A 9,899-nucleotide genomic window follows, 5' to 3' on the forward strand; every position below is an offset into this window, starting at 1 on the left:
AGCGGAATTCTTTGGCCACCTCTAGTTTTAAGGCTTACTGTCATCAAGCACCATTTTAATGATAGTATTCAGCATTTAGAAGTAGACACTACCATCTCCTAGCATCAGAGAGAATTCACCAAATTCCTTCAGTGTTAAATACATAAGGATTTATACTTATAACTGCATAAAACTCGTAAACAAAACTCACTCTGTGCAATGTTTTTATTTTTACTTTGATGTTGAAGTCACTTAGTATTTGGGCCCAACTGATTGATGTTATTTCTAGAGGCACCATTGGGCCCTTTGTGGTCTTGTGAAGTGTGCAGTCTAAGATTGGTGTGTTAAATAGACCTCTACTCACCGTTATTGAGTGCCAGCACTTCTGTATCCCCCCACACCCACACTGAGTACCAGGTCTTCCACTTGGCCAAGTAGAGTACCCGTGCACTGAGGTGCAGTTGCCAGACTCCTGCTAGGTATGTGCAGCTTTGTAGGAACGGTGCTGATCCGCTGACAACGTGGGTTAGCATGACCATGTGTAAACAAAGAGTAACAGAACTGAATCCTGATTTGCACAGTGAGGAATAGTTACTTGTATATTCATAGTGCTATGATGTCCCAGCCTGCGGCTCAGAAGGCACTGCAAATATGAAAGTTGCCATTTTAATAAAATTGCATTGCAAGCAATAAAAGTGTCACTCGAACTGTCATACATTTGGCTGTACAGTTTCACTTAAAAGTACACTGAAACCATGCAAACGCACACAAAAGCAATCTGAAAATTGGCAACTATGTTTTGCTAGCAAGAAAGTGTCACTCGTAGTCGTTGAAATTTCACTCATAATTACACTGAAATTCTGAAAATGTCACACAAAGCAATCTGAAACCTTGGCAGCTATATGTATTTTCTTTAAAAACTGTACTATTTTTTTTAGCATTGTAACATTTGTCTTTTTTTTTCTTCGCAGTTACTGTCGACGACATTAGTTGCATCAGGCAGGGTTGCCAGCACTAATGTAAAGAAAGGCTTTGTCAGTTTGGAATGCCTTTATGCGGGTAGTACATGCCAGCACAGCTGCAGTGGGCCTGGTGTAAAAGTAATATTAATAGTAATAAGTCTCCCCAAATGATTTATCACTCGAAAATCAGCTTTAAATATATTTTGGAAATTCAACCATTTTTCTTACACATCATCTTTTGAGTTCTGCAAATCCACATATTTTCAACTTGAGCAAATTGTTTGGCATACATATATTAGTTTAACCAAGAAAAAGGGTCCCATTTAGTAGGCTGGGATGCACACAGGAGAGCTACTTACAGTTTGCTGGAGAGCTACCAGTAGCTCGCAAGCTACTTGTTGGAGAAGCCTGACTTAAACTATGTCTGTTATGAAAGAAGATAGATGAACAGATTTAAACGCACAGATTTTGCAGCACAAAACCAGAAAGTGGAGAGTTTACATTTCATAAGCACGTACAGGCATGGGCTTATGTTATAAAAAATGCATTACACAGTTTACAGTGTTCTTTGTATAGGAGTTCATGTATTAGTAAAAGTATTTAAAAAGTATTTAAGTAGATGCAGACTTAATACAAGCAACAAGGAGCGTGAGAGAGGGAGGGACGTTGGCTGGTGAGGGAAAGCACACAAGAGAACCAGCAACATGAAGGAGACAGCAACAAGGAGCATAGATCGGAGTGGGAAAAAAACACATGAGGGGGAAGGCTGAAAAACACATGCATTGTCATGGAGCGCTTGAGCTAAAAGAAAAAAGGTAGTTCCCTAAACATGCGCAGTGGCAGGAAAGAGGCCACCAAGTGAGAGAGATGGTAAAGAAGCTCTGCTCCAAGGTACAAGCTGGGACAAGAAAGTTCATTGAATAAGAAGTATGCAAATGGTGACAGTACAGCCAACTAATGGTAAACTATAGGCAAGCTTTAAGCTGCTGCACATTATTTGTATGTCTACATTAGGTCTTTTGCAACCGAACCACGCAACTTGTACTGTCTGCTAGACTTGACTTAAAGAGTAGGAGATTGCCTAGTTGCAGATATACACATGTGCTTGTACTACAATAAATCTTTAGGAGACCTTGGCTAGTTGGCACAATGAAATCTAGCAGACACTGTGTTGTGCATATACATTTATCATTGGTTAAATAAATGTGAAAACAAACTAGTTACAACTGAATGTTTCCACCAACCAAAAAGATAAGAAACTATAAATCAGAATACAGAGGTTCTATAAAATAAATAGCCTACACCCAGAAGCACTAAATATAAAATACTGTTTTTTTATACAGCACTCAGTGGGGATTGGCTAGTTTCTTAGTGCTCTCGATTTTTGACAGCTAGGGAACCCAAAGTTTCAATATACAACATAGTTTGCCCTGGAAGATACAACGTGACTAGTTGGTGACCCCGGATTCGAACTACAAAGCCATGGCAAACAACCAGCATAACCACTAAATGTGCCTGTTCTTGTTTTCTCTCAAGGAAAATCATTATTGTGGAGCTCTTTAAGTATTCCTCTAGATTCATACTACAGGGATAATATTAAGTAACTTCTTTATGTAGACTGCTTATCCTTACAGACACTCTCCATAGAGCATATCTCTCAAGTTTTAAGATCTATGCAATGGCTCCCAATTAATACAAAATGCATTTATCTAACTCTGAAACAGAAAATTCTTTAAAAACAATAAAACTCTTGGAACAAAGAAATGCTCTCTAAGACAATACTTAAGTTCAATAACAACCCTTAACCAGTCATGCGTGGAGGCTGCACTACCATTTGGACCACCATCCATCTAGCACTATTAACAACAAACTTGTCCAAGGCCTTCTAGAAGTTAATGAAAGAGCTCTTGCTGGGCAGTGCACTCAACAACAGAGGAAGCACCTTCCAGATATGCATTGATTTTAATCATCTGGGGTCACATCTGTATGAGAATAATATAAAAATACATTCTCCTGTCATGTTTTGTTACTATAATGCGACTTTCTACGGATGATATGGCAAAGATGTTTATGTCTATATTTATGTGTTTATGTAATCATTAACCTGATTGTTGTAATGTAAATAATTTGTGATGTATACCTTTTATATGTGTGTCCATCTCATTCTTTGTAAAGCACTCTGCTTTCATGATTGATTATGTCTGTGCTATATAAATTAAGTAAAATAAAATAACAAAAACATATTTGAAGCATATATTTCTATAGATATACATGATCTGTATACTTCTGCCATTTAGTTTTGCGTCTTGAGTTGTGCAAGTTTTTTTTCTTAGAGGAAATCTTTTGAGTCAAGAGGTAGAGCAACTCCTCCTCTTGGTGATAATACGCATGGACATCAACTCCATTGTTAGATTGTGTGCCTTCGCTCTGTTTTTGATCCTGTCGCGGTTCGATCTTCGGTTCCACAACCATCCCTAACGTCAGTATTGTTCCAGTTCATGTTTTCCCATCTACCCGTCAATCTTAGAGAAAGCTTACCTTTGAAGAGGCTTTGTACATGCCACTCCCTCCAAAAAGGAAGACTATGGACAAGGCTACTAGTCCTCCACCCCTTCAATGTAAACCACCACCACATTCTCCTGCACCACTATCTCCTATAGGAGAGCCACTGGATGTCTCATCACAGGGGTCTTCACAGTCAGATACTGGTGGGTATGGGGGACCACAACGAGATGACCCTGGGACACCTATGACACTGATGCCCATGCTAACTTGGACCCTGATCTTTAACCTGCACCCCCATCTCTTCCGAAGATGCTACCTCTTACCAGGAGGGTATAGCAAGGGCTGCTGCATTTCATAATGTGGAGCTAAATAAAGAACCCTTCAACACGCTTTTCACCACACATAATACCTGCCCATGTTAAAAGGCATGCTTAGTGTTGGACCTGGCCCTTTTTCAGGTTATCCCCAAACTTTTTGACTTCTTCCTCCTATTTTTTCTGACCTGTTTTTGTTGGCTTTAGGACTCTGGGCACTCTACCACTGCTAACCAGTGCTAAAGTGCATATGCTCTCTGTGTAAAATATATTGGTGCTTGGTTTCTCCATGACTGGCTTGTTTGATTTACTAGTAAGCCCCGAGCATAGTGGAGCAGGTGTGCCCTGGGCCTGTAAATGAAATGCTACCGCTGGGCCTGCACTATCCTGAATAATCCACCTACTGGTGACACAGGCCACACCCAAGCAATCCAAGGTCAACATTTTTCAAGCGAAAGAGAGGGAATATATTATCTGCAGTGAGTGAGTGGTAGAAATGCATCTATAACAAAAGGGAAATGACTCAACCCTGAATAATCTGCGAAGACAGTGTGGCATGTAACAAGTGCATCAAAAATTACCTTGCTGCTGTATAGTGCTAAGCAAGGAACCGGATAATGTAGAAACCGGGTTAAGTAACCTGCAAGGGGAAATAGCAATGAGGAGTGTGACTGTAAAACATGGAAATCAAAAGCATTGTTCTTCCGAGGAGGGAACCCCCTTACTCACCAATAAAGTAAATCCTAGTCTGAAATCAGGCGAGGATGCATATTATGGTATAAAATAATATCTGTGGCGCATGAGAAGTGAGAATGTACCTCTAAATAAAAGGAGACTACTTAAGCCTGAACAAATCACAAGACTGTGTTAATCAGTGTGGCATGCAAACAGTACGCCAAAAGTTACCTTGCCGGTGTAGTCAGCAGCAGCAAGGTAAGACGTAAACCGGGTAAATTATCCCGCAAAGAGGAATACTTGGTAAACATGAAAATTGCAGGCATAACACCCCGAGCAACAATCATGGTTATTCACTGATAGGCCAATAAGGGGCCGGTCCACGAGTCCTAGTCTGCAATCAGGCATGGATGAGTAGCCACTGGATGTCTCACCACAGCACAACACAGAAAATTTGTACACGCATCTGCCAACACAGATGTCGTCTATGGTGTAAAGTCACCAACTCCCCACTTGTGGACCTTTTTGTGACAGATGGACATATGGAGAATGACCTTCAATGACAAGTGTTAACTGTCATCAAACCACCACCACTGCTGCACTACTCAGCAAGGAGGAACTTAAATGGATTTTACGTATAAACAGTTTTCATACTGGCCTTAACCGCATGGAAGACTGGCCTGGTGGTTTAATTGTATGGTCAATCTATAATACTCACCTTACTGATCCCTAAGTTTCAGGTAGATATAATTTCTTCGGTGGCACTCGTTGTAATTGTGAATTACACATGCATTTAATATTATTCCCTAAGGGGTATTTTTGACTTCCTCACCGGCTCCAACATTGGGCCTGGTTCTGTTCCCTTTTATAATAGCTGGTCCAGTGAACATTTTTTGTCCCTATTCGGGTGCCTTGTTTCCCTGTTTAGTTCAATATTGTGCTGTATTGTGCCTCCCCTATTTATGATAAACATGCTTTCTGTGTGGTCGTTTGGTGATAGCCATCAATCACCCTTACATCCCATGCACAAGAACGGGACTGTTCATGTGCCAGTGCATGCAAGACACAAATCACGACTCTCGGCATGTAGTTTCCTAATTAATGCATGCTCACACAGTCGCTTTTTTTTATTATATGGCTTTCTTCGGCCTCGTTTCTTATGTATTACAGCTGACAGTCACATTTATAGCATGCCACCAGTATCTTATTTGACTGTTTAGTGTCCCAGAAGTTACTTTAATTTGTAGTCAGTAACTCGGTATTGCAAGGATGGTTATGGAAACATCGTTCATGATGGCTACTTTTTTTGATGCTACTCGGCTGTTATGCAGTCATCTTCAGTTTCATTGCCCTAGTATTTAATCTCATTGTTTATACTCCTCCTCGTACATGCCTGATTGAAGACTAGGATTCGTAGGCTAGTAACTTGTTGGTCCATCAGTGAGTAACAGTGATTGTTCCCCGGTTTGCTATGCTTGCAATTTCCATGGTTTACGCCCGCCGGCCCAGAGGGGATGAGGCCGCAACATAGGAGCCGGCTCCTAATGGAGCCAGTGGTGTTGCGGCCGTGCGACGGGTGCAGTAGCACCCGTCCCGCTTTTCACTGTCTGCTATGCAGACAGTGAAAAGCTGTCCGGGGCCCTGTTAGGGGGCCCCTGCACTGCCCATGTCAGTGGCATGGGCAGTGCAGGGGCCTCCAGGGGCCCCAGGACACCCCTTACCGCCAGCCTCTTCCTGGCGGTGTAAACCGCCAGAAACAGGCTGGCGGTAGGGGGGTCCTAATCCCCAGGGCAGCGCTGCTTGCAGCGCTGCCCTGGCAGATTATCACAGCCGGGGCTAAAACGGCGGGAAACCGCCAGCCCCAGCGGTGCGACCGTGGCGCTACCGCCGCGGTCGTAATACTGGTCTCCGTACTGCCAGCCTGTTGGCGGTACGGACGCCACATTACCCGCCAGGGTCGTAATGACCCCCATTGTGTGCTGCACGGTTGCTGTGTCACTTCAGGAATAACTACAACATCACTCCAGAATTTTGGCAATTCTGTTTTATTTTGTTTCAACTGGTTTACTTAATGCCCCTTATGAATTTTTATCTTTCTTTTGTGTCCCCTCCCCCCTTATGTATCCTTTCAGTGTACATAACAATATTCTCAGGCATCATTGCTGAGTCCTGATGATGATCCCATGCAATTAGCTCCTAGAGATCGAAAAGTCAACAGCTGTACCTGAACTCATTTAATAATTTGAAATTGGTTCTTTGTATGAGTACGGGTACTAATTGAATTTGACACATTAATGTATTGTATCATGTCAGTTTCTCATGTCTGAGTTTGGCTATGGGATATCTGTATAATGCTGTGATCAATATACATTATTCACTATGTGAGATTATGTACATATACTTGCTGAACAATTAGCAACATATGTTTTTGTATTTTCTGCCCTTCACTTCATTGGATGTGCGGATAGTCATTTAAGTTTCCTTATGTTATGGCTCAGTTCCCAAAATCCTTTTGGAAGATCTCCTATTATTAATAAATATCATTTACCTTCAGATTATACTTAGACTTCATTGTATTTCTTTAAATTATAATTCATATTGTAAGGATAAGGGACCCCTGCTGCTTATGATACACTAAGACCCCTGGTCCCTTAAATATCCTTTGGGTTTCCTTGTTTCTTGAACTACGAGTGGGCCTGCAGCGCTGATTGTGCCACCCACACGAGCAGCCCTGCAAACATGGTCAGACCTGCCACTGCAGTGTATGTGTATGCAGTTTTCAATTGTGCTTTCAACCTAGCAAGTGCACCCACTTGCCAGGCCCAAACCTTCCCTTTTACTACAAGTAGGTCACCCCTAAAGTTGCCCCAGGGCTGCCCCATGGGCAGCGTGCAGTGTACTTAAAAAGTAGGACATGTACTGGTGTGTTTTACATGTCTTGATAGTGAAATAGTGCTAAATTTGGTTTTCACTATTGCAAAGCCTATCCCTCCCAAAGGGGAACATGGGGATTCCCCTGAAATATATTTTAAGTGGAATTTCCCATTGGGAGCCGATAGTGATAGGGAGTTTGGGGGTCACTGAACTCACAACATAAAAATACACCTTTCCGTGAGGTTGGTTTTTGAATTGTAAGTTTGAAAGTGCCACTTTTAGAAAGTGGGCATTTTCTTGCTTAACCATTTTGTGCTTCTGCCTGTCTGTTGAATAGACATCTTGGTCAGGAAGACATTGGACTGTTTGTGTATTCACTCCAGACAGTCACACAAAGGGAGCTGAGGTGTGCCCTGCATATCCTGATGGGTCTTCCTCAGCTAGAGTAGTGGGAGGAGATGAGATTTGTACCGGAATAGGGCTGTGCCTGTCCTCACACAAAGCAGTCTCCAAGTCCCTGAAGTGTGGAAGGCAGGATCTTGTGCACTACAAAGACTTCTCTTTGAAGTTTGCCTACTTCAAAGATAGAAATTGGTTTAAGTACTGCACCTCTGACACCACATAGTTAGAATCCTTCTAGATTGAGGACATTCTGCCAGGAAGAAGAGCTAGATAGTGTAGCAGGGACTGCCACTCTGCCTGTTGCTTGCTGTGCTGGCCTGCTACTTGCTGCTTCTGTTGTGGGAGTAAAAGGACTGACTTTGGTTTCTACATCCTGCTTCCAGTGGTTCGCCAAGGGCTTGGACTGAGCTTGCTTCCTGTTAAGAAGTCTCAGGACCGTCAAAGACTTCATTTACCAGCACCTGGGCTCTCTTGCCAAGAGTCTTGACTTGCCAAGTGGTGCCAAATCCAGTCCCTGGGCCCCTGACAGTGAGTTCTGGTGTAATCAAGACGTAACCAGCACATAGACTCCAGAGCGACCTTGGAACCAGCATCACTGTCTGACTCTGTGCCACTGTCTGCATTAGAGCTATGGCCCATGCTGAGTGCAACGACCGTGACCGACACCCCTGGCCTGCTGCCTCAGCACCTCCGAAGTCCCGCCACGGCATGAGTCCGATTGCTGTATCCCCAACATCTGGGACACCCAACTCGACCACAGCACCTGTGGCCCGTGGTGTGAAGGCAACATCGCAAAGTTAACGCCTCGTATGTTGACCTGCTGGATTCATTGAACCCACCTTGTCTTAAGGAACTGATGCCTCGCCACCAACACTGCATCACCTCCCCTGCAACCGTAAGGAACCGATGCCTTACCACCCCTACCTAGTTGTAAGGAACCAATGCCTCACGTGCCTGGTAGCAGTAAGGAACCAACTCCTCTCAGGCTCCAGTGACGCCTCACCTCCCCTACTCCGTGCAACTTCTTTGTTTCCTCGATGTTTTCCAAGGTATTGTACCTGAGGTCCGTGCGACTCTGTGACTGGCCCACACTCCACGCGAGTGGCCTCGGACTGTTGGGAACTACTTTGTCAAGACTTCATGACAGCCCCAGTTGGTGCTATTTTGTTTCTAAGCACTAGTCTAAGATTTAGGCTCTCATTATGAACATGGAGGTGTGGGCTGCCATGCCGGTTGTGGCGGGAAATCCCACCAGCCGGCATGGCTGCCCACACCACCACATAATGAAGCCAGAGAGGGCCACCATAGGCGGCCCTCACCCACCGCCAGACCGCCAGCCTGGGGTTTCCCCGCCAGGGAAAGGCTGGCGGAAGGGGTGCTCAGGCGCACCCCGGGGGGCCCCTGCACTGCCCATGCACTTGGCATGGGCAGTGCAGAGGCCCCTGTGCAGTGCCCCATCACGCAGGTCACTGCCTGATTTACGGGCAGTGATCTGCGCGACGGGTGCAGCTGCACCCGCTGCATAGAGGCATTGGTGGCAGCTCCATGTGGAACCGCCGTCAATGTCCCGGTCAGGCATTCCTCTGGGCTGGCGGGCAGAAACTTTGTTTCCGCCCACCGGCCCAGAGGAATGTACATTATACAGCCGGCAGGGTTCGGGGGGAGCTGGCGGTCACTGGGAAGACCGACAGCATGAACACGGCGGTTTCAACTGCCGTATTCATAATGAGGGCCTTAATCTTTGAAAAGTCGTATCTTTGCTTGTGTATGTTAGATGTTTGTCATTCTGGTCTTGTTTTACTCAAATAAATATTGGCTATTTTTCTAAACTGGTGTGGTGTACTTTTACGGTGTTTTCACTGTGTTACAGTGTGTGTTTACAAATATTTTATATATTGCCTCTGAGATAAGCCTGACTGCTTGTGCCAAGCTACCAAGGGGATGAGCAGGGGTTATCCTAGCTGTGTGACTCTCTTAACCTTACAGGGTGCAAACCACAGCCAACTGGAGGCCCCCATTTCTAACACGTAGGCATGCAGATGACATATTAAAAGATGCTATTAGGGCTGGCATTGTAACACCTAGGGTATATAAAAAATATAAACTAACACCATCTGATCCCCATTTACATTATCTCCAAAATAGACAGCACCTTTCTTTGCTCAGGGTCCCAGTGATTAAAGCCTTC

General features: G+C 44.2%; 1 protein-coding gene across 1 annotated transcript in view; it reads left to right on the forward strand.

Moving 5' to 3' along the window:
- XAF1 (XIAP associated factor 1) overlaps positions 1-3,087 on the forward strand; it is a 120,076-nt gene extending 116,989 nt beyond the window's left edge. Inside the window, exon 9 of the mRNA XM_069217221.1 lies at positions 951-3,087. The gene's annotated coding sequence lies outside the window, so the exon portion shown is untranslated. The remainder of the gene's footprint in view (positions 1-950) is intronic.
- Positions 3,088-9,899: the final 6,812 nt, after the last annotated feature.

This window comes from Pleurodeles waltl, chromosome 12 (genome assembly GCF_031143425.1).
Source record: "Pleurodeles waltl isolate 20211129_DDA chromosome 12, aPleWal1.hap1.20221129, whole genome shotgun sequence".
NCBI lineage: Eukaryota > Metazoa > Chordata > Amphibia > Caudata > Salamandridae > Pleurodeles > Pleurodeles waltl.